General features: G+C 40.3%; 1 protein-coding gene across 22 annotated transcripts in view; it reads right to left on the bottom strand.

The window, feature by feature from the left end:
- rbfox3a (RNA binding fox-1 homolog 3a) overlaps positions 1 to 27,750 on the bottom strand; it is a 1,527,015-nt gene that overhangs the window by 346,951 nt on the left and 1,152,314 nt on the right. The window lies entirely within an intron of this gene.

Below are 27,750 nucleotides of genomic sequence, written 5' to 3'. Positions count from 1 at the left end.
TGCACACTTCAATTTTGTATAAAAATTAATTATGGAAAGTATTGCTTTCACCAGACATTATTGCAAAGGCAGAGACAGATAATGCATTTAGTGAAGTTATTTTCTTGAAAGCATTCTCCATTTCATAAATCATAAGAGGCATAATCCGAAAGATGGGACAGATTATAGTTCTCCAGTGCTGAATATTATTCACCACGTTGCAAATTTTCACTGCAGCGTTTTTGGAATATCATCATCTGCTATTAAAGGGAGTTCAACAGGAGGGTTGTAGTGATAGTGTGAGTGGAATAAAACCATAATACATGAAAGATATGGTCTCACTAAGCTCTCTGTCAGTGATTAGCAGGTAAATACACTATATGATCTAGTGCTGAGTTAAATAGACATGGAAAGCCACAACTATGATCTCTGGTTTAACCAAACTTAGCCAGGCTGATGGTGGGAGCTCTACAACTGGCTTCAGTGTTTCTCTGGCAGACAAAGATACTCATTGCTGATCACCATCTAGTAATCTCACACTGGAAGATCTCTACATTCAGATGTTGTCTAAGGGCCCTTAAGACTGATGTGCTACCCTCACAGATGAACAGTCTATCATTACCCATGATCAAGATATTGCAGATATAAGGCTCTCAATCATTTGGAATGAAAATCATTGACATGCATTTTTAAAAATCTCACTGATTTAATACAAAAGTAAACACACATCCTTATACTGAATTGACTTATGAACTATCTCAATAATCTCAATCATATTATAAATATTTGTTTATAACTATGTTTCACATAAGAGGAATTGGTAAAGATATTGAGGGGCTACTGCTGCCTCTGAACCAAATGTCTTCATTTTTTAAAATCAAATAATATTCATGAATGCAGTGATGCTGAATATAGCAGAATGCACAGACCATCTAGGTATCTGATACATCTGTGTATAGTATACATGACTGTAAAACAAATCAAAACTTGCATTCTATCATTTTTCAATGTGTAAAAGGAAGAGATAATAAGATATCCATAGAGGTCCCTTTCCATTTAGTGTAAATCCCTATTGTACACTATGATGATCACTGCTTTTAGTGCTGAGGATAGTTAATATGAGTATGTGACAAGTACTCAGTAAAGCTGCTTCAGTCTTGCCTCTTTTATAATGATATTTTACAATGGCATTTTGTTCAAGAAACTTATTTGCAGTCCAAAAGCTGATTGAAGCGTAGTTTGCATTGAAAACAGTATCACTGGTGTTCTGAGATTACTCAGCAATCACTGGAGCAGGACACGAACTGCAAAGTTAGAAGTGTTGTTCTCTTGTTATCTTTACTTCTCCCTCGTTATGAATGTTAACTCTGCTTTCTCTCCACAGACAGAACCAGATCTGCTGAGTTTTCTCAGCACTGTCTGTTTTTGTTAAACCTGTGTCCTCTCATACTTGACCCTTTCATGAGCAGGAATAATTACTCCCTATCTCTTCAATCCAGCCCTCATGATATTGAAAAAAATTTCATTAGATCTGCTCTTAGCTATCTTCTCTCCAAGGAGACCAATTCTATTCTCCAGTCTATCCTCATAAGTGGAACTATTCTTGTAAATCACTGCTGAACTCTGCCCAATGTTTTCACATCCTTCCCACAGAATGGCACCCAGTAGTGTCAAGAACACTCTAGCTAAAGTCAGGCAAATGTCTTGTACAAGTTTGACATTACCTTCCTTCTCTTGTACTCCATATCCCTTGTAATAAATTCCAGGATACGGTATGCTTTGTTAACTGCTCTTTCTACCTATCTTGCCATCTGTAATGACTTATGTACATGTACACTATATATTGTCTATCCATGTTTTTCCTACTAAAATGCATCATTTCACATTTCTCTGCATTGAACTTTATGTCTGCCACTGATCTGCCCACTCCACCAAACTTGTCTTAACTCTTTTGGAGCTCCAGTGTCAACCACACAGTTTACAAAGTTTTCAGGCTTTGTATAATACAAATATATGAAATTATTCCCTGCACACCAATATCTAGATCATTTATATGTATCAGGAAAAGCCAGGGACCCAATTCCGACCCCTGAGGACCTCGACTGCAAACCTTCCACCAGCATAACAAATATTAATTGATTATTACACTCTAATTCTCACAAAGGACAAATGACTTGCAAATTAATTTACACTAAATAAGCAAATCAGTAGAAAATAATGACATGAAAATATGATAAATCCTCAGAATGAGATGGTTTCTACCTCTGCATCTTAAATGAAATACATGAAAACATTGCAGATGCCCAAATTATAATCCTCCTAATTTTCTCAATTCAAGTATGATTCCTTTAGGATTGGAAAATTGTACATCACTGGGCTATTCAACAAAGGTAAGAGAGAGAAAAAGTAGGGAATTCACAAAACCACTGAAGAGAGGAGATCATTCAGCCAATTGTGACTGGGCTTGCTCTTCACTGGAACAATTTACACTGAGCCACACCTCTGTCTTCTTTCAGATCTTTACCAGTTGCTGCGTGAAAAAGGATTTCCTCATGTCATCATTACTTTTCTTTGCCAATTACCTGGCACTTATGCCCTCTGGATCCCAATTGGTTTACCTGAAGGAAAAGTTTATCCCACTCAACTCTGTCTCAGCCTTTGAACAGCTCAATTAGATCTTCATGGAACCTTTCCTTCTCTGAGGAAAACAGTACCAACTCCTCCAATCTATCTTCATAGTGAATTATCCTCACTTCTGAAACCATTCGTGCTAATCTTTTTGCCTTCACATCGTTCCTGAAGTCTTACACCTGGAACTAGATGCAATATTCCCGTTAAGGGTGAACCAGTGTTTTATCCAACTTCAGTACAGCTTTCTTGCTTTTGTACTCTATGCGGTAAAAACAATGACTGCAGATGCTGGAAACCAGATTCTGGATTAGTGGTGCTGGAAGAGCACAGCAGTTCAGGCAGCATCCAAGGAGCAGTGAAATCAATGTTTCGGGCAATTCCTGATGAAGGACTTTTGCCCGAAACGTCGATTTCGCTGCTCCTTGGATGCTGCCTGAACTGCTGTGCTCTTCCAGCACCACTAATCCAGAATTTGTACTCTATGCCTCTATTTCAATAAAGTTCAGAGTGCCATATGTTTTAATAACCACTTGTTTAAACTATCCTGTTATCTGAAATAATTTACACACATATGCATCCAGTTCCCTGTGCTCCAGCAACCTCTTTTGAATTGTAATTTTATGGAACTATAGATCAATTGGCCTAACATCTGTTGTCATGATATCATGGGAGTTTATGATTAGGGATAAACTGACTGAAATATTGAAGCTGATTTGAGAGAACCAGCATTTGTTTTTAGGTTTGTCATTCCTGAATTGCTGATCAATGTAGTGGACAGGGGACTATTCATGGATACAAAGCCAAATGCTTTGGGTTCTTGAGACCTGAAATGCTCAGGGAAAACAATGGAAATCCTGTTGTCCCAGACCTCTGAAATTTAAACACGGTCATCTTCCTCAATTCTCATGGAAGCTCAGGTGATTAAACTGTGAGCCCATCTTATCACAATTTCACCTTGGATCTTGTTTATGGATCTAACACATCAGATGGATGAAAGCCACTGGGAACAGAATCCAGGACTTTGCTCCATGTTCAATTTTCAAATCACTGTCCCCACCCAATACACAAGGGAAAGAAAATCACCCCATCACAAAAAACATGGTCACAGAAAGCAGGAGGTGTAAGTGCCTTGGCACATGTATACAAACAAGACTGACATTTTCCTTCTGTTAAAAGCCATTGAGCATTTTATTGTTTGAGCTGCGCTGCTGCCAAATTTTCAAATTTCATACTAAATTAAAGTAACATTTTTTTCTATGATAGTAACTATAAATGCCAATTATGAGCTCATATCTGTGAGTCAACTCATTTTCACAGCAATACTTGAGTCTGAGAGAATTATGATAATTTACAGAAAAGCCAATAATCCACACAACCTTAATAAAACATACTGACTCACACTGGTGCACATAATAGTGCCATAGGTTTGAAAGTCTATCTAAAATAAATCCTTTGAAACCTTTGTTGCATGTCATGGATGCTAGATCAATATATTTACCAAATGTTCATAAAGTCTGCTCTTGAAGCCTACAGTAAACATGCACTTTCACATCTCTGCCTGTAGCTGAGGTTCTCATGAAGGACTCTCCTTCTAAACTTCTCCCCTTGCCTGAGGCACAGTGACCCTTAGGTTATACCACCACCAGTTGCCTCGCTCTTAATGAGAGTTGCAGCCCTATAGTCTGGTTAGAATCTTTACCCTATTTTTAATGCTGGTAGTGAGGTTATTGCATTATAATGATTTCCAAAAATGAACATTTTAAAATGTTTTGGCTTAAAATCCACTTCTTTTACACATTTCTGAATCCATGTACTGGTAAAATACAGTAAAAAAAAATTAGTCTCCTTTGCAACAATGGCATTACTTTTCCACAATCATTGACTGAACTGACTCCAGGGTACATCAATCAGATATCCCTCAGGAATCCTATGCCATATCATTACCTGGAATAGTAAGATCATTGTTGTATTGAGCTCAGATTAAAATCAGAGGGACGTCTTAGGTACTTCACAGATTGAAACTATTAGATTTTCATGTTTTGAGGGTTTAGTTTTGGAGTTAGCTGTCGCTCAGTTGGTCACACTTCACCTATGAGCTAGAAGGTCATGGGGTCAAGTTCCATTTCAGTACTTGAGCTTGGAGATCTAGGCTGACACTATGTGTGGTACTTAGGAATGCCATATTATCAAAGGTATCATCCTTCAATTAAGACTTTAAGCTAAGGTCCTGTCTCCCTCTCAGGTGGAGCTGAGAGCCTCTGTTGCACTATTTTGAAGAGAAAAGCTCTCCTTAAGGTTGCTGCTAATGGTTATCCTTCAAACAGCAATTCACATTGACCTGAATAGCTTGTTTATGTCAAATAAACAATCAGGCCATTTGGACTTCTTCTCATCTTTCCTCATCTAAATCTCTCATCACACCCCTCTGGTCATTTCTTTCTCATGTATTTGTCCAGTCTGCCCCTAAATATATCAGCACTATTCTCTTCAACCATTCCCTGAGAGTTCTACATTCTCTGATAAACACGTTTCTGCTGAATTCTCTATTGAATTTCCTGATACCTATTCTCATATTTACAGTCCCTCCTTCTTGTCGTCCCCACACGTGGAACATTCTGTATCCAATCTATCAAAACCTTTCACAGTTTTCAAGTCTTCTATTAGGTCGCCCTCACTCTTATTTATTCAAGAGGCAAAAGGCTCGAGTCTGTCAATCCTTTCATGCTGTGTATCTCTCATGTGTTTCAGGTAACATCCTTGTAAATTCGCTCTGCACCTCACCAGTGCCTCTGTACACATTTTATCATCTGGAGACCAGAACTGCACAGAGTATGGCATGCCCAAGTTTCAATACAACTTTCGCATAACTTCCCTAGTTTTTAATTCCTTTATCCTTTTGACGATAAAGTCTCATGCGTTGTCATTCATTGTGACTTTATCAGTATTGCAGGTTTCAGGGATTGGTGCTTTGCACACAAAGCTCTCACCCATCTCATATTAAGTGGCCTTTCCATTCTTCCTACCAAAACATGCTATTTCACATTGTGTGTGTGGTGGATTTAATTTGCCAATTATTTTACCATTCTGCAAATTTCACGTCCTCCTGTAAATTCTCGTCAGTATTGACTATTGCCCCTCTGCCCCAATTTGGTGTTAATTGTAAAAGTAGAAGTTGAATTTTGATTCTAAAGTCCAAATTGATAACATAACTGATTATCTGAACATTACCACATTTTTGATAACTATAGTTCGCTATGTACAACTTGGCTGCTGTGTTTCCTCAATTACAGCAGAAGCTATACTTTAAAAATATTTCCTCGGCTGGAAAGCACTCACACCCACATGTTCAAAATGGTAGATATTTACTGTATCACAGAATTGTCTTCCCTGCAATCTCAGATCTTAGCTTTCATGTGTGCTTAACTATCCAAGGAAGACAGTGGAGTAATGGTAATGTCACTGGAGTAGTAGTCTGAGTATCTAGGTTTACACTCTGGGGATATGGACTCAAATCCCATCGTACCAGAATGTGAATTCACTTACTAAATCTAGAATTTAAAGCTAATCTTAGTAATGGTGACCATGAAACTTTCATCATATGTTGTAAAATAAATCTGGCTCTTTGTTGTCTGTTAGGGAAAGAAATCTGACATTCTTACCTGGTTTGGTCTTCATGTGACTTCAGGCAATATGGTTGACTGTGATCTGCCCTTTGTAATGCTCGAACAATAGCAAGCAGTTCAAAGACAATTATGGGCAACAAATACTGACTTTGCCAGTATAACTGCCATTTCATGCTTTTGTTTGATATTATATTCAACATTTATTAGTTGGGAACAGGGTTTTCAGAGTATCTGGTTACTTGACTGCTCAGAAGTCTTTCACGTTGTCAGAGATGTTGATTGGGAGCCACAACGAACAGTATAACTCCAGTTCTGCTGCTTGTCAATTAGTCTCTGTCGTAATAGATTCTGGGCTGGTGGGGTAGTACGAGAACAACTTACCACTAACTTCACTGTCCAATCCAAAAACTCAAAAAAAAAGTTTTCAGATATTAGTTTTGAAGATCTTTGGTCTCGAAGGCACCTTAAGATTCAGAAATGTAATTCCCACTTTAAGACAGTGGGGGAGTATGAAATTCACCTAGAAATTCAATGATTAGTTTAAAGAAGGTGAAAGACATAACTCTCAGATTCATGTTCCAGTGGCAAAAGCAAAAGTTGCCAACCTTTGCCACCTGGAGTATAAATGCAAAAATAAGGTATAAATTTGAACAATCCTAATTTGCATCTGTGCGAAACCTCGTCTCTTTCTGCCAAGTCCACGGAAGTGAAATGCGGATCGTAAAACTAACATCATGGGATGTTGGTGCACATATGGGGCCTCATTGAGTTTCTCGCACCATAATCCTGCTGCTGATAGTATAACTTTAGCTCTGATTTGAACAGTTCATATCAGTAATTGTAAGAGTAATATCTGAGATGTGGAAATAACAGCCCCTATCAATCAACAGGTGATTTACTGATAGAGGAAAATGCTGAGTAGCACCCTCCTCATTTTGCATGAGAAAAGAAAATACATGCTGCAGCCCTTCCCTTGCCACTAGTGTCAGCCAGTCATGGGGTGGATTTATGGCCTAGTGGCATTATTACTAGACTGCTAATCCAGAGATTCAGGTAACGTTCTGGGGATCTGGGTTCAAGTCCTGCCATAGCAAATGGTAGAATTTGAATTCAATAAATGTATGGAATTAAAAATCTAATGACTACTCTTAGTCGTCAGTAGCCAATTGTCAGGGAAAAACCCATCTAGTTCATAAATGCACTTGAGGGAAGGAAATTTGTCATCCTTACTTGGTCTGGTCTACATGTGATTCCAGACCCATAGCAGTTGACTGTCAATTATCCTGTGGGCAATAAGTACTACCTAGCCAGCGACACCCTCATCGCATGAACAAATAAAGAAAATGAAAATATATATATTCCTCACTCACACTGATTGATATATAGTTTTTGCATTGTACCAGCAAATTCTGACACAACTGCCCTTCCATTGGTGGTACTGTAAATATTAATTTTGCAATAGCAATTTACTTTTAATAAAATTTACCGAGTACATTTATTTTGCCATAATGTTTTCTTCTCGGTCATCACAAAACACTATCCCAGCTGGTGTACACAGTTAATCCCTGCTTTAGGCAGCTCTGCAGTACAACCACCGAGGCGAAAGTGGGTACTGCAGATGCTGGAGATTAGAGTCAAGATTAGAGTGCTACTGGAAAGGCACAACAGTTCCTGATGAAGGGCTTTTGCCCGAAACGTTGACTTTCCTGCTCCTCTGATGTTGCCTGACCTGCTGTGCTTTTCCAGCACTCTAATCTTGACTAAAACCACCTAGTAACTTATAGCCAAAGGATGGGAAGGCTAATTCTGTCATATACAGAACTTGACTCTCCAGCTGATACTGGTTGGTCCCACATTCTTGCCTCAGGTAGTTTTTGATCACTACTGCAAACGAGATTAAAAACTTCACTCCCTGAGGAAACTTACATTTGTATTTTTATCTGGGCACTGTGCAAGCAGGGACTAGAGAGAATTAGAGTCACAATGTTAAATGTCTTCGTGGTGTATGAAAAATAATGCAAATATCACTTCAATAATATGGTGGTGCTAGATGGAATAGATGTCAATGAGATAAAAGGAAATATGTAGGTTGATCAGACTACCTCTGTCCCTGTTGGGGAACTGTTTTCTATCTGTTTGTCATCTCCAGACATAGTTCCTCAACACTCTCCTTGCTGACTTTCCAAATTTCATCTCACACCTTTGAACACATCCAAAGTTCTCCTGCATAAATCCTTTCCCGCATGGCATACCACACCTCCTATAACTATTACCAACTATCATTAGTCACCTTCCTTCATATGCTGAATTTAATATTGCTATTCTTAGCTCCATCCATTCATGGCTCGACCTGTTCCACCTCCCTCAAGCCTTGAGCTCCAATCCACTAAAATCTAAGGAAATAAAAAAAGGACAGTTCAGAACTTACCATGCTAAGGGTGAAACAGTGAAGGTCAAAATTTACTTCTTATATCTAAAAGTCTATTGTTATACTTCAAACATCTCACTCTGTTACACATAAAAACAGTCAGCATAAAAGCAGAAAATCAGTTTATTTCTTTGGAGACTGAGCCTGAAATTTTCCAATTTACAAAATTCCATCATTACAGAACAATTTAACTTGGTCTTTATCATTACACCTCAAAACATAACTGCATTTAATTAAAATTCAAGGTCACAATTTCTAATAAGCACTTTATTAGTTAACCATACTTCAAAAAACCCACCCATGTGCATTTACAAGGTGTGCTTTGTCCTGGTGTCTTTTGAAGAGACATTGGGGGACAGGTGTTAAGCAGTCTACGAGGAAATAAACATCTTGTGAAGCCTTTTTAAAAAAAAACTCTTGGAATAATAGAAGCAGCCTCAGTGGGTGTGATGAAGCTCTCACAGAGCCAGGATTTTTAGTTAGCTTTGGGCAGTTATTGCTGGGGTCTCAGCAAGGTTGGAAGGCAGTGAATCTCTCCCAGCTGCCTCACTCTCTCTCTGAATTGTCTTTTGACATTCTTTCCTCCTGGACTAGAGGACTGCATGTGAGACAATTTGTTTTCTGAATTGCCTTTTTGCCAAACATGTGTTTGTGTGATGTTACTATACTGGATCACTTAATTCGTAATAGTTGCTGTATCCATTATTCTGTTAAGTTTCCCAACAGAGTGAATCTATTCCAACTTCTGCTTTCTTTTGTTGTATTTTAACTATAGTGTTTTAATAAATTATATTTTGCTTAACATTGAGTAGTTTGATCAATCGAATTGTATCTGGAACACAGTGCCTCACATTTACCTTTAAAAGAAGAAAAGGTCAGGGTTTAGGCTACTTTCTTAATATATTTTGAGGGGTCGGGTCTGGTCTGGTCCATAACACCTCATACTGATTACAACCTCCTCATATTTATACAATCAATTCCAACACAATTAATTCTGAATTAATTTATCCATAACTTGTTGCCTTATACAGTTAGGTCTCAGATATTCCTTCATGCTATATTAGATAATAATATTTATTGAACAGCACATAATTCAAGGTTGAACAAAGCCACCTGAGATCTTCTTTTATTTGTTACATTCAAAAGATGAGACAACCTCTTGCTTGAAAGTCACCATTCTACTGATGAGCTATTTTCTCCTGTTTCTGTGTTAGGTTGAATGGCTTGCTCATGTGATTTTATTTATTTTAATCACCTTTACATATATGCACACAAAAATAAAACTCACCATGAGTTTGAGATTTTGCCTCTTGGTCATATTGTATTTGTTTATATCAAATTTGTAAGATGCCAAAAGAAATTATTAGCGAAGCTGTAACTAAATTATCCCACCGAGTATTTGGCACCTTATCACAAATTGATGACGCTATTGTTATCCTCACATAGTTTTCATCCTTACCCATACTGCCAGATGTGAGCGTTCCTTCGTGGGCCATTGCAAACTATTCTGGGCGTTGGCACCAGTTTTCAGTTGGTTCCGCAAAATGAGAGAGAAAATTGGGGGCAGCAGAATTGAAATGGTGAGAAACCAAGAGTGAAACTGTGAGAATTGAGCCTGTCTCAGCAGTCAGTATGCAAACTGTTATTCCTGAATGATTTATCGATAGCTGCTGGAGGATTACAGGGATTTTACTGCCTCAACTGCCTCCCTGATGAACAAATCAAAGCATTTGAGTTCACTGATGCAGAAAGTAAACAGTAGCCACTTGCTTTTTCAAACCAAATCCCTCAGGCTGAGACCCTGCAAAGCTGAATGGATCTTACCTTTTCACAGTTAACTACACGGAGTCAGGTTTGAGAAGAAAAATATGTTGGTGAGTGAGACCCAAATAAAAGAATAAGTTTTGTGGGCTAGGTTGTCCCAAACAAATAAAATAATCTGTCACAACCATTTATTTATTGCTATTTGACAGCTGAAGGGGTAATAGCACCTTCAGGCTGTTGAGGTGTCCTCTCATTAAAAGCATGGCAAGACAATAAAGCATTAAGAGATTTGTTCATTGTAAATCACCATATAAACCTGTCAAACCAAGGCTGCATTTGGATCAGGAGAGAAATGGCTGTGATGCACACACAGCAGGACCGGTAGCACAACTTTTTACAAAACATTTGTTACCACATCCAGAAACATTCCATTTCACTATCAAGTTCTTTATCTTGCCATTGTTTTTGTGTCATTTCTGTTCTTTTGTAGTAATTTTCTATTTATTGTGCATGGTCTGTTCGAAATGAGACTCCCTACAATCTATATTTGCGGAGATAATTTTACTTTACCTTCTTTGCAAACCCCTATCTTAGTCTCAGGGCACTAAAATAATATCCTTTTAACATTCCTTTAGTTTTGGATTGTTGTCTATAAAAAGGAGCTACTGCTTTAAACCAGAGAAGGTGCAAGGAAATGGTTGCAGCTTTCAAAAGCATGTTTCGAGAGCACATTCAAGAGCTAGGACAAATGTTCGGCACAACATTGTGGGCCGAAGGGTCTGTTCTGTGCTGTATTGTTCTAAGTTCTATTGTGAGTTGTATACAATGTTGCTTTTTCCTGAAAGCAGACACTTGGAGCTGATTAGTTCTAAACTTGGGTGGGGAGGGGGACATGCTTGACAAGTGTTTTGATTGATTCCTGACCAGGTGACCATGGGTCGCAAGCGGCTGAATACATCTAACTTGTGAGGTGAAAGTAGCAAAAAAAAATCATTTTGTCTCTGTCTTCTTTCAAGAAGCAATCTCCTGCTAGCTTCTCTCACTCACTATTTCCTCCATGAACTGCTCTCTTATTTTGCATGAATAGGATAAATAGACAAATTCTTTTCCCTGGGGTCAGAGGGCATAGGTTTAGGGTGAGAGGGGAAAGATATAAAAGAGACCTAAGAGGCAACTTTTTCACTCAGAGGGTGGTACGTGTATGGAATGAGCTGCCAGACGAAGTGGTGGAGGCTGGTACAATTGCAACATTTAAAAGGCACCTGGATGGGTATATGAATAGGAAGGGTTTGGAGGGATATGGGCAAGGTGATGGCAGGTGGGACTAGATTGGGTTGGGATATCTGGTCGGCATGGATGAGTTGGACCGAAGGGTCTGTTTCCGTGCTGTACATCTCTATGACTCTATGACTCTAAAACAATCCAATGACTCCTGTGGTTCAGACTGGTGCCATTGAATTGTGTAGCCCTACCTCTTTCCCCACTTAATATTTATGTCTTGTTTGTCCTTGTGTGTCTATCTGTTGTAAAAGGTGTAAAAGAAGGACAGTTTAAATTCGAGAGAGTTATAACTATTTCTTTTCTTCCACTAGTTGAAAACAATTTGTTTGCTATTAATCGCTGTTTGCTTGTGAATTAAAAAAGCTTGGTGAATATTTTTCTTGAAGTGGAATTCGTCCGTTAGGCAACAACTTTGGATCTTTGGATAGTTTGACTAAATTTTTAAACTTTTTGCAATTACTTGGAGAACAGTAGGGCAGGATTTATGATGCACTATTCTCACCCAGTGTGTCCACACAACACACACAATCAGCCAACTACAACTTACCCAACTGGTGGTAAGTGTGCAGAGATGTGTGGAAGGATTAATGTCTCCCTCTCTCTTCTGTCTTCACTTGGAAAGGTTCCAGACTCTTGTTGAGTATGTGAAAATAAAGAGTACATTGATATTGGAAATCTGGCCACACTGATAATGAAATGTCCATGTAGAATCTTATGGTTTGTGGCAGAATCAGATGAGAGGCCCAGCAAGCCCTATCTCAACATTATTGGGGCTGTCTTTCACTGTCTTTCATAATTACGCTGTGTGGAATGGCAAAGTGAGTTTCTCACAAAGCAATAGCAAATTACCCATCAAGGGAGATTAGTGCTTGTTAACACCACAACTCAACTCATTAATATTCAGCTTCCGATCTTACTAAGTGTACCAAACAAACCAAGCATCAAGAATTCACAACATGGAAACCAGAGTGGGTACCTAGTAACCTCAACTTGCTGCTTACTCCCCAGTACCTCCATGTTGGACACCAGGCACCAAAGTCACATGGTCCATGGACACCACCCACACAGACCCCATATCTAAGGACATTGAACCCCAATGTGCCAGTCTCTAAGAACCTCAATGCACCTCCACATACAGAATACTCCTGCACTTCAATGCTGCACCTTGAGCCACACCAGCAACTATCATTATAACGCTGTACCATAGAGTCATAAAGATGTACAGCATGGAAACAGACTCTTTGGTCCAACTTGTCCATGCTGACCAGATATCCCAACCCAATCTAGTCCCACCTGCCAGCACCTGGCCCATATCCCTCCAAACCCTTCCTATTCATATCGCCATCCAGATGCCTTTTAAATGTTGCAATTGTACTAGCCTCCACCACATCCTCTGGCAGTTCATTCCATACACATAACACCCTCTGAATGAAAACGTTGCCCCTTAGGTCTCTTTTATATCTTTCCCCTCTCACCCTAAACCTATACCCTCTAGTTCTGGACTCCCCACCTCAGGGAAGAGACTTTGTCTATTTATCCTATCCATGCCCCTCATGATTTTATAAACCTCTATAAGGTCACTTCTCAGCCTCTGACGCTCCAGGGAAAACAGCCCCAGCCTATTCAACCTCTCCCAATAGCTCAAATCCTCTAACCTTGACAACATCCTTGTAAATCTTTTCTGAACCTTTTCAAGTTTCAGAACATTCGATAGGAAGGAGACCAGAGGTGCATGCAATATTCCAACAGTGGCCTAACCAATGTCCTGTACAGCCGCAACATGACCTCCCAACTCCTGTACTCAATACTCTAACCAATAAAGAAAAGCATACCAAACGCCTTCTTCACTATCCTATCTATCTACGATTCCACTTTCAATGAGATATGCTCCTGCATCTCTTTGTTCAGCAACACCCCCTAGGACCTTACTATCAAGTGTATAAGTTCTGCTAAGGTTTGCTTTCCCAAAATGCAGCACCTGGCATTTATAAAATTAAACTCCATCTGCCACTCTTCAGCCCATTGGCTCATTTGATCAAGATCCCAATGTAGTCTAAGGTAACCTTCTTCGCTGGCCACTACACCTTTAATACTGGTGTCATCGGTAAACTTACGAACTATACCTCTTAATCTCACATCCACATCATTTATATAAATGATGAAAAGTAGTGAATCCAGCACCAATCCTTATGGCACTCCTCTGGTCATAGGCCTCCAGTCTGAAAAACAACCCTCCATCACCACCCTCTGTCTTCTACCTTTGAGCCAGTTCTGTATCCAAATGGCTAGTTCTCCCTGCATTCCATGAGGTCTAACCTTGCTCACCAGTCTCCCATGGGGAACATTGTTGAATGCCTCCTGAAGCCCATATAGATCATGTCTACTACTCTGCCCTCATCAATCTTCTTTGTTAATTCTTCAAAAAATTCAGTCAAGTTTGTGTGACATGATTTCCCACGCACAAAACCATGTTAATGATCCCTAATCAGATCTCGCCTTTCCAAATACATATACATTTGCCCCTCAGGATTCCCTCCAGCAACTTGTCCACCACTGATGTCAGGCTCACTGGTCTATAGTTCCCTGGCTTGTCCTTACCACTCTTCTTAAACAGTGGCACCACGTTTGCCAACTTCCAGTCTTCCGGCACTCACCTGTGACTATCAATGATACAATATCTCAGCAAGAGGCCCAGCAATCACTTCCCGAGCTTCCCACAGAGTTCTAGGGTACACCTGATCAGATCCTAGGGATTTATCCACTTTTTTGCATTTCAAGACATCCAGCACTTCCTCCTAGGTAATATGGATATTTTTCATGATATCACCATCTATTTCCCTACATTCTGTATCTTCTATATCCTTTTCCACAGTAAATACTGATGCAAAATATTTGTTTAGTATCTCCTCCATCTCCTGCGGTTCCACACAAAGGCCACCTTGATGATCTTTGAGGGGCTCTGTTTATCCCTAGTTACCATTCAGATTAGATTCCCTACAGTACGGAAACAGGCCCTTCAGCCCAACCAGTTCACATCAACCCTCCGAAGAATAACCCATCCAGACCCATTTCCCTCTAACGCACCAAGCACTATGGACAATTTAGCATGGCCAATTCACCTAACCTGTACATCTTTGGACTGTGGGAGGAAACCAGAGCACCCGGAGGAAACCCATGCAGACACAGGGAGAATGTGCAAAGTCCACACAGACAGTCGCCCGAGGCTGGAATCGAACCTGGGACCCTGGTGTTGTGAGGCAGCAGTGCTAACCACTGAGCCACTGTGCCACCCCTTCATCCTTAATGTACTTGTAAAAATCCTTTAGATTCTCCTTAACTGTATTTGTCAAAGCTATCTCATGTCCCCTTTTTGCCCTCCTGATTTCCCTCTCAAGTATACTCCTACTGCCTTTTCACTGTTCTAATCATTCACTTGATCTATCCAGTCTATATCTGACATATGCTTCTGTCTTTTTCTGAACCAAACCCTCAATTTCTTTTGTCATCAAGCAATCTCTATACCTACCAGCCTTTCTCTTTACCCTAACAGGAATATACTGTTCAGAGAAGGTTCTCTAGGATGAACCCTGTTATGGAGGGATTGTCTTCTGAGCAAAAGTTAAACAAATTGGGACTCTACTCCTTGGAGTTTTGAAGAATGAGAGGTGATCTGATTGAAACATATCAGATTCTTAAGGGGCTTTCCAGTGAGAGTGCTCAGCCGACCTTTCCCCTTTGGGAGAGTCTAGGACCAGAGGACATGGTCTCAGAATTAAGAGGCACCAATTTATGCTGGAGGACTCTCTCCTCTCAGAGGGTTGTGAGCCTTTGAAACTTATTGCCATTGGGCAGTGTCCCTTGTATATTTCAGGCTGAGATAGTTAAAAGTCTTGGTTATAAGGGGAATCAAGGGTTACCGGGAAAGGGTAGGAAAGTGGATGTGAGGAATGTCAGATCAGCCATGATCCTGCTGAATGACAGAGCAAGTTCAAGGGGCTGAATGGACTACTTCTGTTCTTATTTCTTATGAATTGATTAGGTAGTGCACAGGGCATATAGGGTTACTGGGCATTGAATCATGGAACTCCAACAGTGTGAAGAGAGGTCATTTGGCCCATGAGTCTGCAATGACCTTCTGAAAAGTATGCCACACAGAGTCACCCCTTGGCCCATCCTTGTAACCCTGCATGTGCCATGGCTAATCCACCAAGCCTATATATCCACTAAGCCTGAATATCACGGGCAATTTAGCATGGCCAATCCACTTAACCTGCACATCTTTGGACTATGGGAGGAAACTGGAGCACCCAGACGAAACCCACACAGACACGGCAGGAACACGCAAACTCCATATTGTCACTGGTGGCTGGACCTGAACCCGGATCTCTGGCACTATGAGGCAGCATTGCTAACCACTGAGCCACTGTGCCGCTCAGCCTGGGCAGATTCGGGTTTGGGGTAAGTGAATGATGGAAGGTGTCACAGACAACAGCGAGAGTAGTAGAGCATGAGCATTGGGTTGTAGGTGGGTATAGTAGCAGAGATGGAGTATGTATGAGGTATCAGAGAGAGGCTGGTAGCAGCAACCTTGCCAGAGTGGAGAAAGACACTGACCTTCTTCCTACAGTACTGGGCATTCTTCCAGCTGGCTGAGACTGCACTAACCCAGGGTGGCAAACCTGGATCTGGTGTCATGATCTCCATTCTTGATCCTGGACACAAGGATATCCCACATCTGCCCCACCTGATCAGAATGATCTTCAGGCCCCTGCCTGAATAACATGCACCAATTGCTCCCCTTTCTGCCATATCTGGGCCAAATACCAGGGACTGTGCAGGGCAGCTCCAAGCTGATAGTGCTTGTCTGTACACAACAGGCTTTTAAAGATGGAATAGGTCAGGGATACCTGCCTTTTGATAGATATCTATTGAGTAACAAATTGCTTCAGGAACAGTAATGTGGGGATAGACAAATGTGGGGGATGTCAAAGGGATGAGGTGAGTTAACAAGGTGCTTTTGTTAAGATACAGCAGAAAATTTCACTGGGCTTCATGGATTACTGTACCCAGTTCTGGTCACCCTGTTATAGGAAGGACATTATTAAGCTAGAGAGGGTTCAGAAGAGATTTTCCAGAATGTTGCCATGTATGGAAGGTTTGAGTTATAAAGCAAGACTTGACAGGGTGGGACTTTTTTCACTGGTGCATAGGAGGTTAGAGGTGGTCTGATAGAAGATAATAATACAATGAGAGTATAGATAGAGTTAATGGGAGTTATCTGTGGCCTAGGATGGAGGATTTATAAGGTGAGAGGTAAATAAAAATGACAGAAGAGGCAATTCTTTTATACATAGAGTGGTTCATGTGTGGAATGAACTTTCTGAGAAAAAGTGATGGATGTGGGTACAATTACAAGACATTTGGACAGATCCATGAATAGGAAAGGTTTGGAGGGATATGAGCCAGGAGCAGACAGGTGGGATGTTTAGTTTGGGATTATGTTCAGTATGGACTGGTTGGACCAAAAGGTCTCTTTCCGTGATCTATGACTCTGTAGATCCCTCCAAAATATTCAATACAACTTATTTTTAACTAAAAATACTAAACAACCCTATGTTTCTCTGCAGTCAAGGGAGATACCCTTCAGTCAGGAATCCCGGGTCAGTAAGTCAAATGCTATCTCCGATATGATGAGGTTGTATTTCTGGATTTCAAAAGTGCAGAGAGAGAGAGACAGCAGGAGTGAGTGGACTACAAAAGTGAAGTGATTCATTTTGGTAAGAAGGACATGGACAGACAAGATAAAATAAAGGGAACAACATTAAAGTGGGGGTGGGACAGAGGGACTTGGGTGTTTCTGAGTACAAGTCACTGAAGAGGCAGGACAGATTGCGGAAATTAGTTACTCAAATAGTCAAGACCTCTAGGCTTTATTAAGAGAGACATCGATATGAGAGCAAGGTTATTATCTGGAACTTAACTAAGATACTGGTTCAGCCTCTGCTGAAGGATTGGACACCGCACTTTATGAAAGATGCGAAGGCATTAGAAACAGTGCAGAAAGGATTCACAAGAATGAGGAACTTAAGATAAATTGGAGAATTTGAGACTGTTTTCCCTGAAGAAAAAAAAGAGAGGAGATTTGGTAGCACAAATAGTTTGATGGCACAAAATAATTCCATTCTAAAACTGTGCTGTTTGAGCAAAATCATGCTTGACAGTTTTTCTTTTGGTATTTAAACATTATCTGGGTATGGTAGTGTTCAAAATAGATGCTGCAGCATAAAAGTGTGATAAAAACACTAGGCTAACTACAAGTCAATAACCCACAGAACAATTTTCACACAAAGTATCTGGTATTTACAGAGTCATGGAGTATTAGAGCACAGAAGCAGACCCTTTGTCCAACTCATCCAGACCAACCAAGTTTCCCAAAGAAACTTGTCCCGCTTCCCTGTTTTAGGACCATATCCCTCTGAATCTTTCCTATTTATGTACCTATCCAGATGTCTTTTCAATGTTATAATTGTACCTTCATCTACCACTTCCTCTGGCAGTTTATTCAATATATGGACCACTGTGTAGAAAGGTTACCCCTCAGGTCTCTTTCTAAATCTTTCTCCTCTCACCTTAAAAATAAGGCCCTAGTTTGAACGCACCAACTCTAGGGAAAAGACCTTTGCTATTCACCTTATTGATGTCTCTCATGACTTTATAAACCTCAACTTCTGAGTGTCAGGGAAACAAGTTCCATCCTGACCAGCCTCTCCTTACAACTTAAACCCTCCAGTCCTGGTGAAATCCTGGGAAATAAATTCCAAACCTTCTCCAATTTAATAATATCCTTCCTATAGCAGGACGGCCAGAACTGTAGACCAGGACTCCAGAAGGGGCATCAGTGATGTCTTGTACAACTTCATCATGCCATCCCAGCTCCTATACTCGGTAGAATGAACAGTGAAGTCAAGCCTTCAATGCCTTCTCAATCACCCTGTCTACCTGCAATGCAACTTCCAAAGAACTATGTTCCTGAACCCCTTGTCTCTCTGTTTGACAACATTACCCAGAGCCCTACCATTAACAGAATACGGACTGCCCTTGTTTATTTTTATCAAAATGTGAAATCTCACATTTATTCAAATTAAACTCCAACTGCCATTCCTCAGCCATTGGCTCAATTGTGCAAGATTCCTTTGTAATCTCAGAGAACCTTCTTTACTGTTGACCATACCACCAACTTTAGTGTAATCTGTAAACTTAGTAACCATTTCTCCTAAATTCTCATCCAAATCATTTATATAAATGACAAGCAACAGTGGATCCAGCTCCAATGGAACACCGCTGGTCAGAGGCCTCCAGTCTGAAAAACAACCTTCCACTACCACTCTCTGTCTCCTACCATCTTCTTTTGAAGAAATTTGTGAATTGGTGGCAGAGTTTAAAACAGGAAACCACAATATGTTTCCATTCGACATGCATGGACAGTATGGGAAATAAATTTACTTCCCAGAGACACCTACACCAAAATGCTAACCTTCTTATCTCTCCCTACATGGGATATCCTATAAACATGATGTAAGCAGTTTATATTGTTGGAACAAACTGAATAATTTTGAACAAAGATCAAAGCATACAGTTTATGATATTTACAGTCCGACACAAAACCTGACAGAGCAATAACCAATGATGGGGACAGTTAAAGCCTTCAGGGTGCCCCCTTCAGGGTGTTCAGGGGAGCTCAATTCTTTAAAGTGTGAAGAGATGTACTTTTGGAAGACTAATATGGAAAGATGGATTACTGTGAGAACTTTAGAAGTCAGACCTGAGCTTGAGAATTCTGAATACTATCCCGTAAGAAAGCAGTTACGATCAGCTTGTTAACAAGGATGGGGGAAGTTTGGAAAAGTTAGGTTTGTCCTCCTTGGAATGGACAGGGTTAACAGGTGATCCAATAGAAATTTACAAGATGATTAAGGGTTCTGAGTAAATAGTGAAGAATATTACCTCTGGCATGAGACTCAATGGCTCGAGATTGTGGATTCAAAAATAATTGGGAAAATAATTAGAGAGGAGATAAACATCTGTTTTCACTCAGATTGATCAGGGTCTGGGAGCTTCTTCTATGTATAAACGGGAAGTTCATTCTTTAGATTATTTTTAAAAGGGTTCTCGGCAGATATTTAAGGATGAGGAACTTACATTGTGCAGGAAAAATGTGAGACTAATGTGCATGACTGTGGGTACGCGAGTAAGTAGCACTGTCATTGTTTTACTGGATCCAGAGGCTGGCTTAAAGATTAAAAGATGCAAATCTAAGTAGCACCATGGCAAGTGGGAATTTGAATTCAAGTAATTAAATTAATCTGACTTTCTTTAAAAAAGGTTGCATCAGTAGTGATGACCACAAACCAAACAGAATAATGCAAAAGCCTTTCTGGTTCAGTAATGCCTGTTTGGGAAGATAATTTGCCATCTTATAGCCTATACGTGACTCCAGAGCATCAACAATATGGCCAACTCCTAACGTCCTCTGAAATAGCAAAGCAAGTGTCTGGGTCTGATTCAAAATGGTGGCTCACTTCTCAAGGGCAATCAGAGATGGGCCCTGTCAGCTACGTGTACATGCTATGAATAACACAACTATTTCTATGATTTTGTGATAAACAAGTCATAGAATATAGAATTCTATAGGAGATGCACAGATTCATCATTCCTACAATGTGCTCTTAAGAATATTTAAATATTAAACATCTGGGTAACTGTATTTGAAAACCACTGCGGTATTATGAATTTTACTGGTATCCCCATAAAAGGAATCAGGTCTACAAAACAGTTTTAATGATACAGAATTATGCACTACTTGTCGCTTTTAAATTGAATTTGCTTAACATACATTAAATTTCATGTCAAGACTAATATAGGCTGTCTGTCCTTGTAGACCTTCAGCAAAGGGTTACAGTAGTGAAACTATATTCATCCTCACTACTCACAACTAATCCCAAAAGCTTTAAATGTCACCCAGTACTTAAAAATCACAGGAACCTGGAGTATTACAATCACCAAGCAAGAACAGTGCTTACAGTACTGGAGCTCAAGAGTATCACTACAGGCCTGTAGGAAAGCGCTAACCTTTTACAGAGCCATGTACTAAGGAGGGACCTTTACCAAATCTGACAAATGTATCAGTAGTAGTTTGAGCAGCATATTAAAATCTTTAACAGAGTCACTTGAGAGAACGATAAAGCTAAGGGTCACAGATTTGGATTAATTTCAGTCAGATTTAAGAAATAAGTTTGAATATAATTTTAAGAGCTTTGCAGTATGTAATTCTCATTTATGTCATTGCCTTCTGACAAATATGCTCAAAACACAACCCACACCATTTCCTGCAGCAGAATGGCTTATGAGTCATATTATCAAAAATCTTTCCTGCAACTTAGATTTTGAGTTTTCTCTAAGGTTTAATTTCTGTTGAACTGGCTTAAACCAGATTTTAAACTTAGTTATAGGGCATGCAGTGATACTGCTTCAACTGGATTAAAGGTACATCCCACAGAATTTAATTGCAAAGCTGCTGCACATGCCAATTTTGGAAATGCTTATTCTGATCCTTAATTAAGGAGTGGAGTGTGCTGGGGGGCATTTTTCTCTTCTAGCACAGACTAGCTGAACTCCTGTGGTGCAGTGACAGTGTCCCTACCTCTAAGCTTTGTGTACCAGTTTCTGATAATTAGGACTGGCCAAACGTCTTTTTACATATTGCTTTCATGCCTTAAACATTCTTGTTATCTGAGAACAGTGCCTCTTCTGTAGATACTTTGTACTGGTGTATCTTCTAACACCAATCACTAGATAAGCCAAAGAAAACCTCAAGATAAAAGTTGGTGGTGTGATTTACCTCAAACAACTCTACCAGCTCCTGGTAGAGGTGAGAAACACCAATAGGTACCAGGCATGGTCATAAGGGAAAACATCACATTCGCCAGAGATGCTGCCTGACCTGGTGAGATTTCCCAGTCTTTCTTTGTTCTTATTTTAGATTTCCAGCAGCTACAATATTTTGACTTTGTAACAGTAAGAAGCTTGATGCATGCTTCATGGTTTGGTTTCAGTTTAGTTACCAGAACTGTATGGGCGCTGACATGCAGCTTGACAATCTGGAAGGTGGAGACAAGGTTAGGGGGGTGGGGTGGGGGGGTGGGGAGGTGGGGAGGGAGGGAGGGTTGGATCTACCCTCAACTGAACCAAGAGGTAAGTTTGGCAAGGAGTTTGTGACAGATAGCTCTTCCTGGTCACAGGATCAGTTCCACAGGTTTTCCTAAGAGCATAATGAAGCCGATTCTTTTCGAATGGTTGGTTTGGCAACCACTGAACAGATGGAGTGCGATCCAGCTTTGGTTTCTGGGGTCTGCGTTGTTGGCCTGTTGGAGGGGAAACTCTTGTGATTTGTCTGATGGTGCAGAAAAACATCAAATGTTGCTGCATGATTTAAAGGGAGCAGCACGCATGCTTTGGGACATCAAAAGCAGCAGCACTTGTTTGGTGATGCACAATGTCAGGAACAACTTGCTTTTTTGAAATAATGACAGAGTTAGTGCAGCACAAAACAATATCTCCAAACAAGGTGCTCAATAAGAATGTCAGGAGGTGTGATTGCAATCAGTAACACACTGCCTAATGGGAGCAGATATCAAAATTAAATGTAATGTCCTTACCAAGGTGAAGAACACACTTCTATGCTAGAAATTTATTTCTCTCGTTTGTCTTTTGGGACCAGTACTTGGGCAGCATGGTGGCTCAGTGGTTAGCACTGCTGCCTCACAGCACTGGACACCCAGGTTTGATTCCACCCTCGGGCGACTGTCTGTGTGGAGTTTGCACATTCTTCCCATGGCTGGGTGTGTTCCCTCTGGATGTTTTGGTTTTCTTCAACAGTCCAAAGATGTGCAGGTTAGGTGGATTGGCCATGAGAAATGTAGGGTTACAGGGGTAGGGTAGGGGTGTGGGATGCTCTTTAGAGAGTCAGTGTGGGCTCAATGGGCTGATAACCTTCTTCTACACTGTACGGATTTGATGTTTGTCATTTGGGTGTTTGGATACATAGGTGACCGTTAAGGCTGATCTGTGACCAGATGGTTCTGCTGCAAATTGGACTGGATACCACGGGTGAGTTTCTGGCTCAGGATTTCCTCTCCTTACAATCTCTCTGCTCTTCACATGTGCTTGCTTTCAGAGGAGGCTGCACCATTTTCTACTTGGTTGAACCAGGTGTAGAGCTCATTGGGGAACTTCTCCCAGAACTCAAATTCAATGGCAAAACTCCAATGTGAAGCCTTGGCAGTGTCTTTTGATTGTCATAACAGCTGACTCAAACTCTCCGTCAAAGATTCATTTTGTTAAGAGAGCATCAGTAACAAATTCAAGTATCCTGTCTTCACTTACAAACATTGTTACCCAGCAAGCAATCTTTGAATGCATTCCAGTCAATATTTCTGAATGTTTGATTTCATGGCATTGCACCCACTTATGACAGCATGCCAACACTTAGATATCATTGGAGGTTGCCAATTACAAAAGCGCAATTAGAACATAGAACAGTACAGGCCCTTCGGCCCACGACGTTGTGCCGAATATTTATTTTAATCTAAGATCAACCTAACCTACACACCTCTCGATCTACTGCTGTCCATGCGCTTGGCCAGCAGTCACTTAAATTTCCCTAGTGTCGCTGACTGTAGTACCACCAGTGGCAGTGCATTCCACGTACCCACCACTCTCTATGAAAAGAACCTGCCTTTGACATCGCCCCTATATCTTTTGTTTTCCCAATAATAAAGGGAAAGCATTGACACAGAAAGGCAAAGGTTCTCATCTTGAACCCATCTGAAGAGGTTGACTTGAAAATCCAAGAGAAAGAGATTTTGGAGAGGGGAATATGGGAGGAACAGATTGAGCCAGCAGCCTCACATATTCCTTCCAGCTCAAGTAACAACTAGCTGGAGCATTAGGCCTCACTGTCTTCACAAAGAGAGACGGCCTAGGCATTCCCACAGCTCGATTGGAAAAATCTGCTACTTGTGCAAGGACATTGAATATATGAATATCTTTCATTATGTTGTACTGCTGTGAGGGGCATTGCCAAGATGATTAACCAAGGTCTTTTCCCCTGGGTGGTGGAGTCCAAAACTGGAAGGCATACATTCAAGATGAGGGGGAAAAGATTTAAAAGGGGCCTGAGGGGCAACCTTTTCACATAGAGGTTGGTATGTATATGCCAATGGTTTGTTTGTTGATGATTCAGGTGCAAGTAGGCACTTTGTCAGAGCTATATTCAGTTGGTATCCTGAATAATAGAGAGATATTGTGAAACGTAGCTTTGGAGAACAGCTGTGATTGCCTAAAAGCTATTCTGAGGACTGCATTTCTGGATCAAATGATGAGATAAAGATGAAATGCCTGAAAATGAATGCTCGAAGTGAGCACCATTTTGCATAATTTTGTGCTGATGGTCTCCAAAAGGCTGAACATTCAGCAAGTGAATACTTTTCTGATTCATGCAAGCAACAACTGTGGAAAGATAGAATATATAAGACCACATTGGTGTGATCTACAATTCCTTTGAACCATTAGAGCATTCTAACTTGCATTAGTATACTGCCTTCTGTGACTGCAAGGCATCCCAAAGCGCTTTACTTCAAAAGTATCTCATCAGTGGTAAAGTCACTGTTGTCATGCAGAAATGTGGCAATGTCAGTCACGTTATTTCATAAAAACGGACAGGTCTTTTCATGCTGCTGCCAGTTAACCTTTTAATGAAGATGGAGTTAGTTGATTAAGCACATATCCTACTCTCTGTCATCTTTTCACTTTGATTATATGGCTTAACTGCCTGTAGTAGCTAGAAATGATTCAGAAACATAGATGTTGTGCACTACTCTGGCCTTCACATCTATCTATCTATTCACTGCCTGTGGATGAGTTTGGCTGTAGCTTCTTTGTAACATGTTGTGTCATTCAGTTATAGCTTTCCTTGTGAAATATACCCTGCACAAGCTCTAGTTTCTTGGACAGTTATAAGTCTCTTTCTGTTCCTGTGGAGTCGGAGTTCTGATGGGTGAGTGCAGAGAACCGTTGGTGCTGTCTGCCCATCCTTTGTCCCTCTGTTGTTATAGAGAGGATTCACAAGAGGAACTAATGTGTCACACCACTGTGGCTATTGGTGAAAGAAAATGGCTGCACCATAAAAACTAGGACCAATGCTGCTGACAATTAAAATGAAAGCAACATAAGAGAAAACCCAAGAAAAATCATTCAAAATTGATCAGAAAATTGAGCGATGATTCTTTTCCCAAGCCTCTCCCCGAACATTAGAATTGATAGCATTAGCAAAAAGAGGACCTTGAGAGTACTCTGTTAAACTGAGTTAAGGATTTCAAGGCCAATCCCGAAATTAGTTGAGATACCAACACTCTCTGCACAGAAACAGATTGTGTCAAGTGATACTTCTTTTGAAAGTCACCTAATATCAAAGTTTGTGCCTCACACTTTCCTGTTTGAAATGAAAGTCAGTTTTTTTGGCAAAGGGCTTGGAATTTGAGAGAGTGTGGCTCTCGATTCTCCTTCCGCTCATGTTTCTGTGGTTGATCCTGTGGAATCTGTGCCAGTAACCACAAAGAAAGACGAGAAAGCCAGCAACAATCTTGGCTGCGCAAAAGTTGCAAACGATCCAGTTCTAATAATCTGATCACAGGAAGTATTATTACTGAATGACATAATGTTATTTCAATTATATGAAGATAATTGTATTTCATATGCAAACTAACAGTGGTCTACTACTCCTCATTTCCATGCATAATCTCACTTGCTACACTTTGCATTTACATCAACCATTTGAGCTCTCAAAATACACTTGGCCTGGAACTCAAAAAATATCAACAGGGACAGCAGTGAAGAGGCTCCATGTAAACACGTGCTGTTACTGTTAACCCTCTGAGGGCAATAATTCAAGCATTACCTCAAATTAACATGCATATCCATTATATTAAGCAACCTACATTTTTTTTCATTTTGTAATGAATGTTGTTTCAAATCTGAAGGAAATCCTTTGGTCTGGGTTAAATATTTCTCTCGTTCTATTCAATAATAATCCACATGAATAGTTCACAAGCGATCATGTTTGCTAAGTTGACATTAAATAGTAAATAAATACACTTCACTTCAGCAACAGTTTCGTACAGCAAATGCTTGGCAAAGTTGTTACTAAATGCCGATTGCATTTTGACATCAATCACTGTTGGTACAAGCCTGGCTGATATATTTGGTCCATTTTTCCCTTAACCTATTGTTCATAACTGGATTCCACTGCACTCTAAATTGGAAAAGGACACTCTGCAGTCAAAAGAATGAAAAACATTGAAAATTGTCCTCTTCATCTTTAATGGACTTGCAGACAAGATAAAATATTGCAGACAGCAACTGATGATAAGACTCAAACCAAAAAAAAAGAACCACATTAGATATTGCTCAGGTCAGTGCTGGTCACTTGTATGAATGCTGCCTTTCTGTAACTCCCGCATGTGCACTTGGATGTGAGTTATGATGATTGTATGGCCGTGACTGGTAATTTCACTGCCCACAGGATCAATATTTCACACATGTGAAAATGAAAATGATAATTCAGACGTGTGAAATAACACAGTCAGCAGCAATGTTCGGTGTTCTAGGATTCATTTAAAGATACATTTCAGGCTTTGCCAGGGGCAGCACAGCTAGAACAGACATCATTTATTCTGTAGGCACTCTTGGTATTCTTGCAGTCCCTGAAGGTGGAAATAAATATTATATTACATGCATGAAAATATATAACAGTTCTTTATTCTGTGACCATATTAAAGGGGCAATGTTGCCTGGTAAATGTCTCTGATAGCAACCAGTTAACAGGCGCAGCAGGTCACGCAGCATCCAAGGAGCAGAATAATCGACGTTTCGGGCATAAGCCCTTCTTCATATGCCCGAAACGTCGATTCTTCTGCTCATTGGATGCTGCCCGACCTGCTGAGCTTTTCCAGCAACACATTTTTCAGCTCTGATCTCCAGCATCTGCAGTCCTCACTTTCTACCAGTTAACAGGCAGCAAGTGCTGTGATAGTAGCTTTATGTCATCAAACAGATCTATGAATACATCTCTTTCCCTCAAATCCCCTTTACAACTTAAATTGATCCAGTTCATTTCTCAATTATTAATTTGCCTAAAATGATCCACTTTCTCTTAATACGACTTTGTATTAAACGCATGATAGGATCCAACATCATTTTTAGATATTGTAACTTACTAAGGGAGTTGCTATCCCATTGGTAATGTTACTGTACCACTAATAGAAAGGTGCAGATCATGTTCTTGAGAATGAATTGAAGTTTCACAATAGTATCTGGTTGATTTCAAATTAATGTCTCCGGAATTAAATGCTAGTCTCATGAACAATAATCATAAAACCACTGGATTATTGTACCAATACATTTGGATCGACAAGATGTCCTTCAAGGGAAGAAATCTACCATTTTCCCTCAGTCTGACTCAGATCCACAGCAATGTGGATTACCGACTCCCCTCTGACATTGATGGGTAAGCCAGTCAGATTGAAGGGCAATTAGAGATTGACAATAAAAAGAGACCAGAGCTTAAAAATGTGTTGCTGGAAAAGCGCAGCAGGTCAGGCAGCATCAAAAGAGAAGGAGAATCGACGTTTCGGGCATAAGCCCTTCTTCAGGATTTTTAAGCTCTGATCCCCAGCATCTGCAGTCCTCACTTTGTCCTAATAAAAAGAGACCAGTTTCCCATTGCCTTAAATAATTTAGTCAACTACTCTGTTGCATCACATATTGTAAACACTAAGAGTGGAGTTTAACAGGTAGCAGGATTTCTCATCCTACCGCCAAATACGTCGGTTTGGAAACGACTCCTGCTCTGGATATTGCCTGACAGCTCTGATAACCAGCTGGAGTCTGGACTTGCGCCCCCAACTCAAGACAAAGCCCCACCTCTGA

Source organism: Chiloscyllium punctatum, chromosome 39 (assembly GCF_047496795.1).
Source record: "Chiloscyllium punctatum isolate Juve2018m chromosome 39, sChiPun1.3, whole genome shotgun sequence".
Classification (NCBI taxonomy): Eukaryota; Metazoa; Chordata; class Chondrichthyes; order Orectolobiformes; family Hemiscylliidae; genus Chiloscyllium; species Chiloscyllium punctatum.
This window is presented reverse-complemented; position numbering and strand designations above follow the sequence as displayed.